This window comes from Trichomycterus rosablanca, chromosome 13, assembly GCF_030014385.1.
Source record: "Trichomycterus rosablanca isolate fTriRos1 chromosome 13, fTriRos1.hap1, whole genome shotgun sequence".
Taxonomy (NCBI): Eukaryota; Metazoa; Chordata; class Actinopteri; order Siluriformes; family Trichomycteridae; genus Trichomycterus; species Trichomycterus rosablanca.
Genome location: NC_086000.1, coordinates 30,900,769 through 30,918,874, shown reverse-complemented (window position 1 = coordinate 30,918,874; position 18,106 = coordinate 30,900,769). Strand labels below are relative to the sequence as shown.

Here is an 18,106-nt window from a genome sequence, read left to right as displayed (position 1 = left end):
GTAGTCCATCTGTTTCTCTGCATGCTTTGTTAGCCCCCTTACATGCTGTTCTTCAATGGTCAGGACTCTCCCAGGACCACTACAGAGCAGGTATTATTTGGGAGGTGGATCATTCTCAGCACTTCAGTAACACTGACATGGTGGTTGTGTGTTAGTGTGTGTTGTGCTGGTATGAGTGGATCAGAAACAGCAGCGCTGCTGGAGGTTTTTAAACACCTCACCGTCACTGCTGGACTGAGAATAGTCCACCAACCAAAAAATATCCAGCCAACAGCGACCCGTGGGCAGCGTCCTGTGACCACTGATGAAGGTCTAGAAGATGACCAACTCAAACAGCAGCAATAGATGAGCGATCGTCTCTGACTTTACATCTACAAGGTGGACCAACTAGGAAGGAGTGTCTAATAGAGTGGACAGTGAGTGGACACGGTATTTAAAAACTCCAGCAGCACTGCTGTGTCTGATCCACTCATACCAGCACAACACACACTAACACACCACCACCATGTCAGTGTCACTGCAGTGCTGAGAATGATCCACCACCTAAATAATACCTGTGGGGGTCCTGACCATTGAAGAACAGCATGAAAGGGGGCTAACAAAGCATGCAGAGAAACAGATGGACTACAGTCAGTCATTGTAGAACTACAAAGTGCTTCTATATGGTAAGTGGAGCTGATGAAACGGACAGTGAGTGTAGAAACAAGGAGGTGGTTTTAATGTTATGGCTGATTGCATGCAGCATTGACATCTGGGAAACCAAGCTTGTCTATATGTTGCTTGCCTAAACTCTCTCTCTGATCAGGGTTCAGTGACCCATACTTACAATACCAACTTGGTGTCAGTCAAATCTGACCTTCTTTTACTCCAGAAAAAAATAGCAGACCCACAGGATATCCTGGTATGGAGAGGTTGCTTTCATCCCACGAGCCTTCATTCCACAGTCTATTCACAAGGAATGTGGAATTCAGCCATGCTTCTGCTAAAGCATTTTAAAAATGTGCCACAGAGGATAGAAAATGTAGGCTAGCACGATTAATAGAAAGGGAGGAAAGAGACTGTTCACCCAGAAGGGGAGATAAGGAAGCTTAACCTTGTGAAGATGCCAGTTTCCCCCACAATGGTTCGGCGTTTGAGGATTTATAAGCAATTAAGAACAGGATGTGTCTTCAATAAAAATGTGTAGCCTATTAATCCAAGAACTGGCATTAATGTTGGGGAGGGGGTGAGTGCCAGTGAGAAGGGCTGAGTGGGTGTTTGCCCAAAACAGAGCTGGCTTTGCTGAGTTCCAGAGGCTGCGTGAGCGAAGAAACCCGCCATGCCAGCACAGACTACCTCCCTCTAATCGCAGACCTCTCCTCCTACAGGCTGACCTCATTTGCATTGGTGAGTCTGATTTGCATGAGCTTCCCCGACGAGACTAGAAACAGGGGATGTAAATTCACAGCGTTTGGGGCAAAAACTAAATATTTACCTTTCCTAATCCCTCCACTATCTTCCTCAGTGACCTAATTCTACCAAAAGACAATTCTCTCTGAGAGGAAATGCTTTCTGGTGCAAAGGGGACACCAGATCTTGGATTTGCCAAAAATCCAGTTGTGATGTACAGCTGCCAAATAAGTCAAATGATTAAAAATAGTCACCTGTTTAGGGTTACAAACTAGATCAAGGTTAAAAACAAACATTTAACATCCTGGACTGCCAAAAGACATTGACCGTCCATTTGTAGGCACATCACATAGCATTAAAGATCGCTGTACAAGTCACATATATTTACATTTTTGGCATTTAGCAGATGCTTTTATCCACAGCACCTTGTTCTTCAATGGTCAGGACTCTCCCAGGACCACGACAGAGCAGGTATTATTTGGGTAGTGGATCATTCTCAGCACTGCAGTGACACTGACATGGTGGTGGTGTGTTAGTGTGTGTGTCTGAAGTTCTTAAATACCGTGTCCACTCACTGTCCACTCTATTAAACACTACTACCTAGTTGGTCCACCTTGAAGATGTAAAGTAAGAGACGATCGCTCATCTATTGCTGATGTTTAAGTTGGTCATCTTCTAGACCTTCATCAGTGGTCACAGGACGCTGCCTATGGGGCGCTGTTGGCTGGATATATTTTGGTTGGTGGCCTATTCTCAGTCCAGCAGTGACAGTGAGGTGTTTAAAAACTCAATCAGCGCTGCTGTGTCTTATTCACTCATACCAGCACAACACACACTAACACACCACCACCATGCCAGTGTCACTGCAGTGCTGAGAATGATCCACCACCCAAATAATACCTGGTCCTGGGAGAGTCCTGACCATTGAAGAACAGCATGAATGGGGGCTAACAAAGCATGCAGAGAAACAGATGGACTACAGTCAGTAATTGTAGCGCTACAAAGTGCTCCTAATATGGTAAGTGGAGCTGATAAAATGAACAGTGAGTGTAGAAACAAGGAGGTGGTTTTAATGTTATGGCTGATCGTTGTATGTTTTTAGTCTTATATTATTAAATAATTTGATGATTATTTCTGTATTATTTTGGGTGAGCGTGTCTTTTAATATACACTCTTACCCAAAATAATATCATGGGAAAAAAAGGACATGTACACACATCTGCACAAAAACATCCATGCAGCCCACATATCATCTGTTCAAATGAATTATTTGTTGAAAGTCCCATCCTTAATCTTTTCGCTCAGTAGCTAATGTGCTATAAACCTGTTGCTGCTTGGCTTCCAGCCTGCATCATCACAGAAGTGATCATTTAAAGGGAAGACGAGTCCTGCTGATAATGGAGAAGAACATATGAGGGCATGTTTCCATACACATTCTAGATACTGGGATTTTCCCTTACACAGGTGAGTTTGAATGTTTGAGTCTAAAAGTAATGACTTCTAATTTATCCTGTCTAATAAAAAACTTCATCATGATGATTCACGACTCCCGGATCTTAATCCCGGATGACCTGCTGAAAGCAACGCTATACTTCATTCAAATGAAATCATCATTTTCTCGTGGGAAGTGTGGTTATTCTGCCTCCACATGAGAGGAGTTGTTACCTGGACTATATCTTACATTAAAACTGACATGATCTCACTGAACAGATTTGCAATATCTAAAATTACCAGGTTTAGAAGAAAAACACTGTAGCTTCATTAAATTATTAAAAGATTAACCAGTGTGGGAAGCACTGATAAGTCAAAACATCTCTGTACTACACTACATGGCCAAAAGTATGTAGACATCCCTACTAATTATTGAGATATGGGGTTTAGCTTTTAGTCAAACCAAATGGCAGATTTTAGGGCAGTGGTTAAGTTGCTTGACTAGCCAGGGGTTTTTTCACCCACAGGAGGCATATTTGTTTAGTCTCGCTGACCACACACACCGGAGATGTTCACAAGTCACAAAATACGAGTCCGAGTCAAGTCACGAGTCTTTAGGCTAGAGTCCGAGTCAAGTCACGAGTCTTTAGGCTAGAGTCCGAGTCAAGTCACGAGTCTTTAGGCTAGAGTCCGAGTCAAGTCACGAGTCTTTAGGCTAGAGTCCGAGTCAAGTCACGAGTCAATATAATATACACAAAACATATATTGGAAATGTAGCGTAGAGATAAACAAATAATATTTAAGTTCAGATAAAAAACAACAACAGATTAGCGACTGTATTTTGCCATTTTACTTAGTGCCTTTCCTAGTATATATATATATCGAGTCGAGTCCGAGTCATTTGAAACGAGTCTGAAGTCGCTGTGTGTGCGACTTACGTGCGACTCGGATGTTATCCAGCTCAGTCTGAATCAATGGACCGTTGGCTAGCAAGACTCAAAAATACTAACAGTAAAGATCAAACAGTGACAAAAACAATGACTGCATTGTTTCAGTCGAGGACTCCACTAGCTTGTCAAGAGCTTTTGCAATGGTTGAAAACCCCTGGGATTAGCAATTGTAAGGTAGCTGGTTCAAGCCCCACCACAACTAAGTTGCCACTGTTGGGTCCCTGAGCAAGGTCCTTAAAATCGTTGTAGACAATTGTAAATATTACTGTATATGTTATTTCCAATGTTGTGGAATCAAATTGGTGAGGCACTTTCCTGGCAGCCCAACATTGGCAATTTGGTGGTGGTGGTAGGGCTTGAACCAGCGACCTTCTGATCACTAGTCCAGTACCTTAACCACTAAGCTACCACTGCAACAGCAAGACATCAGTTTGTATGAGGGTCTTGTTATTACTGCTGTGTTTTATTTAGCAAACCTTAACCAGACTAAATGCTGTGCATTATTTAAAAAATTAGCATCTCCTGATAATCTCAGATCATTTTAACATTTGAATCTTTTAGTTTTTTACCTTTACAATTATATAATTTCAGCTTCACATCCACCATCACTCAAACCCATTAACCAGGTGGTCTTAACACACAACAGTGCTCATAATAATCAATCACTGTTCTGAATATGTCTGCTCTGTGTGCCTAAGTCAGAGGTCAAATCCATTAGTGCTGTTTAGATGAGAGTGCAGCCTTTGACTGTAAAAACACAACCAGTCAGCAGCAGGGCTGAAAATATCGGCGCCGATAGAACAGGCTGTGCCTACAGACCTCTGGGTATCTAGCCGTCTGGACACACGTTTCTACAGATCAATGTCAGAGAGAAAACAGTTTCACTGTCCCGAAGAGGGCCTGGAGCACTCTCTCTGGCCATCCAGGAAGTCTGGGGGAAGGCTGGACATGCTTAGGCTGGTGATGACATCATCATCCCGAATTGTTCACACTTACCAGCAAGAGAGGGATTCCCGCAATAGTGTGAGCAAAGAAAACAAATCTGGGTTTGGAAGAAGAGGAGGGCAGAGTAAGACAACGAGTGGCCAAGGAAAAACCCAGTCAGGAGTGTTCTCCAGAAGACGGAGGGGCCTGTAAGTGCCCTTTCACCCACAATGCCAACAACAGTGTGAGAGCTGTGTTAAAGCTCCAGCTGAAAACAATAAAACAAAGACTCACACAGGTAGAGTGATGCAATATTTACATTCTGACTCATTCAGAAGTCACGTCTGCCTGGAAACATGTGGGTAAAGGACAAAGCTGTCTTTCACCACAGCAATAAGTGTGTATACACACGCACACACGCACACACACACACACACTGCATTGTCAATGTTTCTTTCAAGGAGATATACATCGATCAGCCATAACATTAAAACCACCTCCTTGTTTCTACACTCACTGTCCATATAGAAGCACTTTGTAGTTCTACAATTACTGACTGTAGTCCATCTGTTTCTCTGCATACTTTGTTAGCCCCCTTTCACCCTGTTCTTCAATGGCCGGACCCCCACAGAACCCCCACAGAGCAGGTATTATTTAGGTGGTGGATCATTCTCAGCAGTGACACTGACATGGTGGTGGTGTGTTAGTGTGTGTTGTGCTGGTATGAGTGGATCAGACACAGCAGCGCTGCTGGAGTTTTTAAATACCGTGTCCACTCACTGTCCACTCTATTAGACACTCCTACCTAGTTGGTCTAACTTGTAGATGTAAAGTCAGAGACGATCTCTCATCTATTGCTGCTGTTTGAGTTGGTCATCTTCTAGACCTTCATTAGTGGTCACAGGATGCTGCCCATGGGGTGCTGTTGGCTAGACATTTTTGGTTGGTGTACTTATTCTCAGCCCAGCAGTGACAGTGAGGTGTTTAAAAACTCCAGCAGCATTGCTGTATCTTATCCACTCATACCAGCACAACACACACTAACACACAAGCACCATGTCAGTGTCACTGCAGTGCTGAGAATGATCCACCACCCAAATAATACCTGCTCTGTGGTGGTCCTGGGAGAGTCCTGACCATTGAAGAACAGCATGAAAGAGGGCTAACAAAGCACGCAGAGAAACAGATGGACTACAGTCAGTAATTGTAGAACTACAAAGTGCTTCTATATGATAAGTGGAGCTGATAAAATGAACAGTGAGTGTAGAAACAAGGAGGTGGTTTTAATGTTATGGCTGATCAGTGTATATGCATTTCATTTTCATCAACTGCTTTATTCTGGTCAAGGTTGCAGGAACAAGGCAGGAATACTACAATGAGGGCTCAAATCCATCACAGTGCTGCTTATTGTGTTGTGAATTTGATTTCGTATGGGTATAATTGCCATTTTTACCCACGAATCTACACTGTGTCATTCATAATGACAAAGTAAAACATGTTTGTTTTACAGATAAAAAAACGAATTCTCTCAATATTTTGTAGAAGCTCCATTGGCAGCAATTAGAGTTGCAAGTCTTCTAGGATATGTTAAGATATAAAAAATTATGTCTACTTTTTCATAGTGGGTTCTCTCTAACAAGGTCAGATATTCAAGGATGTCTCAGTATTTGGCATAAATTGTATCAGTCTACCTATCCCTGCTGCTGAAAAGCACCCCCTAGCTTGTGATGCTGACACTACAGTGTTTCTCTGTGGGGAAATCATTCAGGTGATGTGCAGTTGTCTATGGTGGGTCACTCTCAGAATTGCAGTGACACTAACGTGGTAATTATATGTACAGAAGTGTGCTGTATGAGTGTATCAGGTGCAGCCACTGTCAGTGCTAGGTGGAAAATAGTGCCCCAACAAAAAATAAAAATAAAAAACAAAGCTAAATGTACTACAACTGAGATCACAGTCGTACTGTTCAGCCTTTGCACTCAGAATGAACTATGATCATGTATGTTGCTTAGTGCTGTGATTATCCTCATTATTACTGTTATCACAGTATTATACCGCTGGGGGTTTGATTTGCACCCACATATCAGGTGGACCTGCAGTCACAATATTGCAATAATGTCATACAGGCAGATTTATAACACATATGAAAATGCACCTGCTATTATTGTTACTAGGGCTGGCCCGATACCACTTCTTTATGTCCGACAGCGATACTGCAAATTGAGTATCTGCCAATATCAATCTGATACCGTAATTTCTCCTCTCAACTAAGCAGTAATAATACGTCTCAATGCACCATGGTTAAACTAGCTATCTAAATAACAATGCTCAGACTGTGAAGCAAATATTCTAAAGGAATAAATACAGAACCTACAACATATTTATTTTCACTTTTACACACAGAACATTTAGCAGCATTTTTGGCTTGTTTAACAGCACCGTACAAACAATTAAAATAAAATTTAAAGTGCAACTTTGTCGGTATTTAACTGTATTTATCTGCTGTACGGCGTGTCGTACAAAGTGTCTACAGTTGGAAGATGCGGATGTCAATCAAACCCGATGGACCAATTAGAATTGACGCAGAGTTGAGATTTTCTGTTAAAGTTCTGTCACGTTTTTAGATGAATAAACCCTGCTGGATTTTGAAGAGAACATCTGTGGCTAAACGGGAAACAGTGTAGTGTGTTTTATTTCATAACACTAATGGATTATTTGTTGAGGATGTGAGAGATCTCCAAGCCGGGACAAAAAAGTTTTCTTTATCTCAGGTGAGCGATTTATCATTTATAAATTTTTTATTGTGTTTAAACAGTGTTTTTAGTTGTGGCTTAGGTAGATCAGTGTATTTTAATTTCTGAATGGTCTTATTTACATTAAGTGTTATTTACATTAAGCAACAGTATCAGATTGGATTACACGTTTTTTTTTTCCTTCCGATATCCGATCCAGTGATTTGGGCCAACATCGGACCGATACCGATACATCGGATCGGTGCCAGCCCTAATTGTTACATTGTTAATGGTAGAACTACTGATTGATTCACAGCACAAAATGCTAAATTTAAATAAATGTAAGCTGTTTGCCATAACCATTTTCAAACTTTGTCAAAAGAAGAAGAAACATGTTAAACTACCGTTTAACTACCGAGCATAATAGGATATAAATCAAAGGGAGTTTAAGTGATTAATTCCCATTTAATTGAACATGGCTGATAAACCTGCATGTATGAACACTGGCTGTTCATTGTTCTGTAGACAACATGTATTGTTTATTATTTGATTTGAGTATTTAGAAGAAATGCCATCAGCAAATGTAAAATCACATTAAAATGTTTAAAAAATGGGTATTAAATTAGTCAGTTAATTTCCAGTGTGGGCAAGCATGTTTCCATTGTAGATATTCCCAGTTTACCAGAATTCTAAAGTAAATTAGTCATGTGTCTAGTTGGATTACAGTTTACTGTTTAATGTATAGTTTAATGTGTAGCGTTCTCTATACATGAACCACAGGGTAAATCTAATAAATATTTCCTTTTAAAAAGGAAATGTTTCCTAACTGTCACATACAGATAAAAAATATACAAGAATATCTGAAGTTAATTAGTAAATATTATCATTAAAATTCTCCTGCACTAAATAACCTGACCCGAGGACTCTAGATGGGTCCACACCCATCTGCTGCAATACAATTTTTACTTCTTTTCCCCGAGTGCCCATCAGTTGCAGTAGTAAATGTGAAGGAACAGAGGTTTGAAAACATTCCCATGTCTGTTATTTGACTCTGCACATAAAACTGCAATAATCAAACAGGCTTGTGACTGGAGAACAAAAGGAAGAGGAAGCCCGTTTTATATTGGCCCGGGTTGTCATGCCTCTTTTTACGGGCACTCTGTGCTCCATTGTAGTGGAATTTTATAGGATGTCAGTTCCCCGCTCTTGCAAAGAGCAGGAAATTCTAACACTAAAGTGCTTCAACTTGTAAATTAAAAAAATGAGTTTTGTGTTTTAATGAATTTAATAGTGCAGTATGTAACTATTTGGGGGAGTTGAGGATTTGGCGGCCTCAATCAGAGAAATGTGCTAACAGTTGGAGGGCTCTGTGTTTCAACTCAATTCAAACTCCATGTCCCATAAGTAGAACCCTAGTAAATTCATGGTGAAATATGCTTAATTTCACGGACCAAGTAAAGTGCCACATTTCACGGTAGACATTAAATAACACTAGAATAAATGGAAGCTACAATACACATCATAGCATTCAGCCTTAATGTCCAATTGCCCGATTGCATCATGCTAACTCTCCACCAATGCACCAATGTCGATCCCCGCTCTAATTGAGGATAACAAAGCTAACCCACGCCCCCTCCGACACGTGGGCAGCAGCCGTATGCATCTTGTCAGCTACACTTTGATGAGTGCAATGCGGATCAGAACTGTGTACGGACAGACACACCCTGATAGCACTCATTTCCCGTCTCTGTGCAGGCGGCATCAATCAGCCAGCAGAGGTCGTAATTGCATTAGTTATGAGACAGTCCCTATCCGGCTTTTAATATCCCACCCCTATCTGAACAACAGGCCAATCGTTGTTCATGTGGCCGCTCAGCCCAGACGGCAGGCAGAGCTGAGACTCGATACGATGTATTCGAGATCCCAGCTCTGGTTTCAGCGTGTGTTTTACCGCTGCGCCACCTGAGCGGCAGCCTTAATGGTTGAATGTAAACCTAGAACATCCAGCAACGGTCTTGAAGGCGAAAAGTTTCATTTGTGTCACAGAATTGGTTGGGAGTTTTCCAAACTGTTACCTGCAATTGCTAACTGAATTGCCGTAGGATTGATAGGAACGTGAGGCTGTGAATTAGATGAGATCCATGAGATCAACTAAAAGGTTTCTGTGCATAAAACTACATATTTTATGCTATGCATGTCCATAATTACATGGTTTGTTGGCCTTTATGTGGAAGAGCTTTATGATTTGCTTAGCTTTTAACTCATAGAACACTGGAACATCGAATGTGAGTCAATTCTTCATGTGTAACATCAGTGTCTGTCTTCACAAATGTTTTTTGATGGAATTTACATATACACATTTTAAAATGTTATAAAATGACTTCCTAGAAGAGTGGAGGTTCTTTCTGTTGCAATGGGGGAGGCAACTTAATGGCTGTGTCTGAAATCGCATACTTAAACAGTACGTACTAAATTGGAGGCTGTGCACTGCTCAGCCGGTAAAGCAGTACGCTCTTTCAGTACGCAAGTGTGTAATATGCACTCAACCTCGTACATACTATGTCCAGCATCTTACCAACGTGATGCATGACGTCTCATCACCACAGTTATAACAATTTTAAATCAGACAAAATCAATTCTGTCATTCTCCACAAAGCTACTGATAACTTTACTCAGTGTTGTACTTAATCATAACATTTTTATTTTTTGTCTTACTTGTAAACAGCCCACTCTCCGCTTTCCACCATATATCAGCTCCAGTTGAATTATGGGATAGATTATCAGATGCATACTGCCCATGCAGCTCATTTCGAACTTGTCGGTTTAAAACTCAGCTCTGCCAACCGGCTGGGCTAGGCGGCTATATGAATAACGATTGGCTTGTCGTTCATACAAGGATGGGAAGCCGGAGAGGGGCCTCATAACTGATGCAATTACGACCTCTGCTGGCTGATTGATGCCGCCTGCACAGAGTCGAGGAAAAATATGGACAGGGTGTGGCTCTCCGATCTGCATATGTACTTGCCTTGTGCAGGTGAACATGTGTCAGAGGGGGCGTGTGACAGTCTCGCTCGCCTCAATCAGCATTGGGGATCAGCATCGGTAGGGAGGAAGCGTAATGCAATCAGGTAATTGGATAAGACTAAATCGGGAGGAAAACTGGGAGACAATGCAAAGAATGGGTCATCCAGGTACTTTTCGCGTACTGTTTATTAAATACTACCTATTCGGACACACCCGCTCTCGCGGACTGCTTTCGCATACTGTTTAGTATTATATTATGCGGTTTCGGATGCAGCTTATGTCTATGGTTTTGGAATGTGTTAACTTGTCTAATGTAACTGAATGAGCCCAAGCTTATCTAAATAAAGTTAGCTGGTTACACATGTCTGAGAGGAAGCACCTTCACCATCCTACATTATTGGTTGTCGCGACATGAGCCCCAAAAAGCGACTGGGAAATTTTTGGAAACGCTTTCAGGTATGCTTTAATTGCCGCTCAGGTGGCGCAGCGGTAAAGTACGCTAGTGCACCAGAGTTGGGGTTCTGAATGCATCACATCGAATCTCGACTCCACCTCTCCGACTGGGTTGGGTGGCAGCATGAACAACGATTGACTGTTGTTCAGGGTTAGAGGGTAGAGAGTCGGATCATAGGTCCTCATAACTGGTACGACTGCGGCCCCTGCTGGCTGACTGATGGCGCCTGCACAGGAATGAGGAATAATGCTGATGGGGGTGTGGCCCTCCGTACACAGTGCCCGTCAGTGTATGAACTCGACTCGTGCAGGTGAAAAATGCAGTCTGTACTGACTGCGTACCGGAGGGGGCGCAAGTCAATTGAGAGGCGTCCTCAGTCAGCGGTGAAGGGTCGAACCAGTATAGAGGACGCATTCAGGGTAATTGGACACGACTAGAATAGGGGAGAAAAATTGGTGGGGGGGGGGGGGGGGGGTATGTAGGGTAGGAGACAAAACAAGGCGCTTTGAAGTGTGTTGTGCAGACTAAACAAATGGTCGTGTTATTAAATAACACTTTTCTTTGTGTGGTGGTTCCACAGAAAGTCATTAAATAGCAGTTTCACTAATACAACTGTCACATCTGCTTACCCAAAAAAGCAAAAAGAGTAATTTAGGGTTAGACTTCTCTTAGTCTATAAAAAGTGCTTTGTTGCTTCAAATAAGCCTGCCAAAAAGCTATCAAAATTCAAGCTTTAGCAAACTTCAGACCAGCCGCAGCTCGTTTCTCCTGCATACGAGCATTTTCTACAACAGATGCTGATTATTACAGATTTAAAAGCTGAATGGCCTGGAAGTGGCTCCACTTTTCAGGCTGTCTGGGTTTAAATATGAGTGGATTGTGGGTATTTCCCAGTGCATTCTCAGATTTTAGGTGTTTACACCTAGAACAGGGAGATGTGCATCACCACGAAACCACTTGCATCATTTTATTACCAATTGCTCAAGAAATGAACACAGCATTTAAGTCAGTGAGGTCAGGCAAAAACCATCGGAAAAAAAGGGGCAAAGCTGAGGTACTAGAACACTGGGAAAACCCCAAAGAGAGGAATAAACGAATGACGCAAAGCTTAAAAACAAGCACCACTTAAACTTAATCAAAATAGTACAGTTCGGCCGCTCAGGTGGCGCAGCGGTAAAAACACACGCTGCAACCAGAGCTGGATCTCGAATACATCGTATCGAATCTCGGCTCTGCCTTCGCCGGCTGAAGGCCGAGTGGCTACATGAACAACGATTGGCAGGTTGTTCAGATAAGGGGGTGGGACTAAAAAGCCGGCTGGGGACTCTCTCTCAGACTAGTGTGATTACGACCTTTGCTGGCTGGTTGGTGGCGCCTGCACGGAGATGGGAAAGGAGTGCAGTAGGGGGTGTGGCCCTCCACGCACAGCGCCGTACCACACTGCGCTCGTCAAGTGTAGGTGATAAGATGTTCGATTGCTGTGCACATCTCGGAGGGGGCGTGCAGCATTAGTGCGAGGATGATTGACGGGTAGAAATTGGATGTGCTAAAAAGTGGGAGAAAAGGGGGTAAAATACAAAAAAAATGTATTTATTAATATTGGTATTGATAGGAGGCTTAGTTTCTCATTAGCTTTAGGCATAACATTATGACCACCTTCCTAATATTGTGTTGGTTCCCCTTTTGCTGCCTCATACACAACAAACTGTGATGCACTGTGTATTCTGACACTTTTCTATCAGAACCAGCATTAACTTCTTAAGCAATTTGAGCTGCAGTAGCTCGTCTGTTGGATCGGACCACACAGGCCAGCCTTCGCTCTCCCACGTGCATCAATGAGCCTTGGCTGCCCATGACCCTGTCGCCGGTTTACCACTGTTCCTTCCTCTGACCACTTTTGATAGATACTGACCACTGCAGACCGGGAACACCCCACAAGAGCTGCAGTTTTGGAGATGCTCTGACCCAGTCATCTAGCCATCACAATTTGGTCCTTGTCAAACTCACTCAAATCCTTACGCTTGTCCATTTTACCTGCCTCTAACACATCAACTTTGAGGATAAAATGTTAATTTGCTGCCTAATATACAGTGTATCACGAAAGTGAGTACACCCCTCACATTTCTGCAAATATTTCATTATATCTTTTCATGGGACAACACTATAGACATGAAACTTGGATATAACTAAGAGTAGTCAGTGTACAACTTGTATAGCAGTGTAGATTTACTGTCTTCTGAAAATAACTCAACACACAGCCATTAATGTCTAAATAGCTGGCAACATAAGTGAGTACACCCCACAGTGAACATGTCCAAATTGTGCCTAAAGTGTCAATATTTTGTGTGACCACCATTATTATCACTGCCTTAACCCTCCTGGGCATGGAATTCACCAGAGCTGCACAGGTTGCTACTGGAATCCTCTTCCACTCCTCCGTGATGACATCACGGAGCTGGTGGATGTTAGACACCTTAAACTCCTCCACCTTCCACTTGAGGATGCGCCACAGGTGCTCAATTGGGTTTAGTCCATCACCTTTACCTTCAGCTTCCTCAGCAAGGCAGTTGTCATCTTGGAGGTTGTGTTTGGGGTCGTTATCCTGTTGGAAAACTGCCATGAGGCCCAGTTTTCGAAGGGAGGGGATCATGCTCTGTTTCAGAATGTCACAGTACATGTTGGAATTCATGTTTCCCTCAATGAACTGCAGCTCCCCAGTGCCAGCAACACTCATGCAGCCCAAGACCATGATGCTACCACCACCATGCTTGACTGTAGGCAAGATACAGTTGTCTTGGTACTTCTCACCAGGGCGCTGCCACACATGCTGGACACCATCTGAGCCAAACAAGTTTATCTTGGTCTCGTCAGACCACAGGGCATTCCAGTAATCCATGTTCTTGGACTGCTTGTCTTCAGCAAACTGTTTGCGGGCTTTCTTGTGCGTCAGCTTCCTTCTGGGATGACGACCATGCAGACCGAGTTGATGCAGTATGCGGTGTATGGTCTGAGCACTGACAGGCTGACCTCCCACGTCTTCAACCTCTGCAGCAATGCTGGCAGCACTCATGTGTCTATTTTTTAAAGCCAACCTCTGGATATGACGCCGAACACGTGGACTCAACTTCTTTGGTCGACCCTGGCGAAGCCTGTTCCGAGTGGAACCTGTCCTGGAAAACCGCTGTATGACCTTGGCCACCATGCTGTAGCTCAGTTTCAGGGTGTTAGCAATCTTCTTATAGCCCAGGCCATCTTTGTGGAGAGCAACAATTCTATTTCTCACATCCTCAGAGAGTTCTTTGCCATGAGGTGCCATGTTGAATATCCAGTGGCCAGTATGAGAGAATTGTACCCAAAACACCAAATTTAACAGCCCTGCTCCCCATTTACACCTGGGACCTTGACACATGACACCAGGGAGGGACAACGACACATTTGGGCACAATTTGGACATGTTCACTGTGGGGTGTACTCACTTATGTTGCCAGCTATTTAGACATTAATGGCTGTGTGTTGAGTTATTTTCAGAAGACAGTAAATCTACACTGCTATACAAGCTGTACACTGACTACTCTAAGTTATATCCAAGTTTCATGTCTATAGTGTTGTCCCATGAAAAGATATAATGAAATATTTGCAGAAATGTGAGGGGTGTACTCACTTTCGTGATACACTGTATCCCACCCACTAACAGGTGCCGTGATAAAGAGATAATCTGTGTTATCTCTCAGTGGTCATAATGTTATGCCTAGTCAGTAAGTATGTGTGTTATTAGATTCATTGTTAAACAAAGATAAAATATGAAGTTTAATTTCACGCAAATGGCACCCATTCGGTAGAATAGCCCATGTCGAACTGCTCAATGTCCATTGCCGCTTCACACCCCTGCCCTTACTGAGGACAGCAGTACCACGTATGAAGAGTCACGCTTTGCTCCTCAGTTATCTCCCTCTCATGCAGATGTTGTTGACCAGCCAGCAGAGGCCACAACTGCAGCAGCAATAAAGAGCCACTTTAATCTCTCCCCCTGCCATCTGGATTCCCAGCCGGGTCTCTAGCACTGCTGAGATTCGAATTGAAAACCTTGATATCCCAACAGTGCAGACGAGCACCCGTCTTTCTGCTCGTTTCTACTGGCTAAACTGAACAGCCAATCCAAGAATAATCTCTCTTTACAACTAGCCATGTTGCCAATTTAAGGGTCAAGTACTGCAAACCATGTTGGCATACATCACAAACCTCAGACAATATTCTGGAACTGACAATCGGCAGTGTCCAACTTACAGCTTGATGTACCATGTTCCATGGAGGTGCAGCATGGAAATTTGTCACTGTGTTCAAGACAGTTTGTTATGACCTATCCTCTGCTTGTTCCTAACAACTTTCCAGAAGACTTCTGGGGGCTTTCCTGGAAACTCCACAGAACAAACAATTCCTAAGCATAAAGTCCTGTGGCTCGGCCTTGTTAAGCCTCCATTCATTTCTGTAAAGCCAAAAGACTAATAAAAAAAATTAGCGGGTACAGGCTGCCCCAGAGCTCTTATCCTATTCCTGGACAATAATAAATGTGGGGACTGATGGGAAATGGTGAACTCTGTGGCAAGAAAGGAGGGGGCTGGATGCCAAGTAGTGCTGGCTAAGAATCTGAAGAGGTGATATAATATCCTCTCATTGTTTGCCATCAACATTGTTCTGGAATTCAATATTTTTCTAAAATCATTAATTAAATCATTGTTTAAAAATGAATTAAAATAGGCAAATGTGCCAAGTAGCACAGGGTGCTGACAAGTACAACCCCAAATCAGAAAAGTTGGAACAGTATTGAAAATGCAAATGAAATAAAAATGCAGTGTTCCTTACATTTACTTTGACTTTGATTTGATTGCAGACAGGATGAACCTGAGATATTTCATGTTTCGTCTAATCAACTTCATTTCATTTATTAATAAACCTCCATTCCTGCATTTCAGGCCTGCAACACATTCCAAAAAAAGTTGGGACAGGGGCAATTTAGGGCTAGTAATGAGGTGAAAAACTAAATAATGATGTGATTCCAAACAGGTGATGTCAACAGGTGATTGTAATCATGGCTTGGTACAAAAGCAGCATCCAGGAAAGACTGAGTCTTTGATGAGCAAAGATGATCAGAGGATCTCCAGTTTGTCAACAAATGTGTGAGAAAATGATTGAAATGTTTAAAAACAATGAACCTCAAAGAAAGATTGGAAGGGATTTTCAATGCGTAATAATAGCCACTCAACAATAGCTGATATAACCACATGGGTGAGGGATTACTTTGGCAAACCTTTGTCAAGCTCTACAATACAGAGTTTTATGCACAAATACCACTTAAAACTTTACTGTGCAAAAAAGAAGCCTTATGTTAACCATGTCCAGAAGCGGCGTCTTCTTCTCTGGGCTCGGAGGCATCTAGGATGGACCATCACACAGTGGAAACGTGTACTGTGATCAGATGAATCAGCATTCCAGGTCTTTTTTGGAAAAAAATCTACGCTGTGTGCTCCGAGCCAAAGACAAAAAGGTCCATCCAGACTGTTATCAGCAACAAAACCAAAATCCAGGGTCTGTCATGGTATGGAGCTGTGTCAGTGCCCTCGGCAAAGGTCATTTACACTTATGTGATGGCAGCATTAATGCAGAAAAGTACATCAAGATCTGAAAGAACATATGCTGCCTTCAAGACGTCATCTTTTCCAGGGACGTCCATGTGTTTTTCAACAAGACAATGCAAAACCACATGCTGCACACATTACAAAGGCATGGCTGCAGAAGAAGATGTTTGTTTGTTTATTAGGGTTTTAACGTCATGTTTCACACCTTGGTTACATTCATGACAGGAACGGTAGTTACTCGTTACAGAAGATTAATCAGTTCACAAGGTTATATCAAACACAGTCATGGACAATTTTGTATCTCCAGTTACCCTCACTTGCACGTCTTTGGACTGTGGGAGGAAACCGGAGCTCCTGGAGGAAACCCACGCAGACACGGGGAGAACATGCAAACGCCACACAGAAAGGACCCGTACCGCCCTACCTGGGGATCGAACCCAGGACCTTCTTGCTGTGAGACGACAGTGCTACCCACTTAGCCACCATGCCGCCCCTGTTGGAGAAGAGGGTACGGGTACTGGACTGGCCTGCCTGCAGTCCTGACCTGTCCCCAATAGAGAATTTTGAAAGAAAAAATGTGACAACGACGACCCCGTACTGTTGCACATCTTAAGACGTGTTTGCAGGAAGAATGAGACAAAATAAAAGCTGAAACACTAAATCACTTGGTCTCCTCGGTGAAAAGGAATAGAAACATTACAAAGTGGTAAATGCTTTACTGTTCCAACTACTGAAATGCAGGAATTTTTTGCTTTTTCCATGATGTCCCAACTTTTTCTGATTTGGGGTTGTAAAAAAGAGTCAGATTATAGCTTTTTTTTTTAGCATGAACTATTTTAAGTGATACTGAATGTCTAGACTAAACTAAGATAGGGTCGCTTATTATCAGTGCCCACGGTTGAAAGAGACACCACGGATCATTAATTTAGGCTAAACAAGATTAGACGAGAATTAGATATGTGTGGTGTCTAGACTACAAACTCGGTTTGCTAAAACACCGATGCTAAGATGCACGGCTGGTGCTTTAAGCTCTTCTCACATTTCCTCGTGGCTATAAAGTCACATATTCCACCCAGAGCGCTAACCACTGGCTTAACTAATTTCCCTGCAAGAAGCTGTGTTTTGTTCAGTAAATCTAAAACCACCAATTATAATCCAAATGAAGTTCTTCTGCATCACCATCACAGCAGTGTCACTGCTTTACAGCACTCAGTAATTAAAGAAAGATGACTCAGTGTAGGGCACAGCGTGGACAGAACACATTCTCTGGAGTATTTGTTCAGATCCAAGAACGATCTCTTCTTCTGCTTTAAGATCAGAACACCAGCCTCCTCAGTTATATTCAAAAAGTACTGTTTGGAATGTGAATATTTATTTTGATTTGCAACCAAATTGACAACAAGGTAGCTGAAACTTACTCACTCACTTTCTTAACCTCTTATCCAATTAGGGTCGCGAGGGGCCGTAGCCTAGTGGCTAGGGTACTGGACTAGTAATCAGGAGGTCGCTGGTTCAAGCCCAACCACTGCCAGGTTGCTGCTGTTGGGCCCCTGAGCAAGGCCCTCAACC

The 18,106-nt window shown here is 42.7% G+C and overlaps 1 protein-coding gene across 4 annotated transcripts in view; it reads right to left on the bottom strand.

Annotated features, from left to right (window-relative positions):
• babam2 (BRISC and BRCA1 A complex member 2) overlaps positions 1-18,106 on the bottom strand; it is a 148,173-nt gene that overhangs the window by 104,540 nt on the left and 25,527 nt on the right. The window lies entirely within an intron of this gene.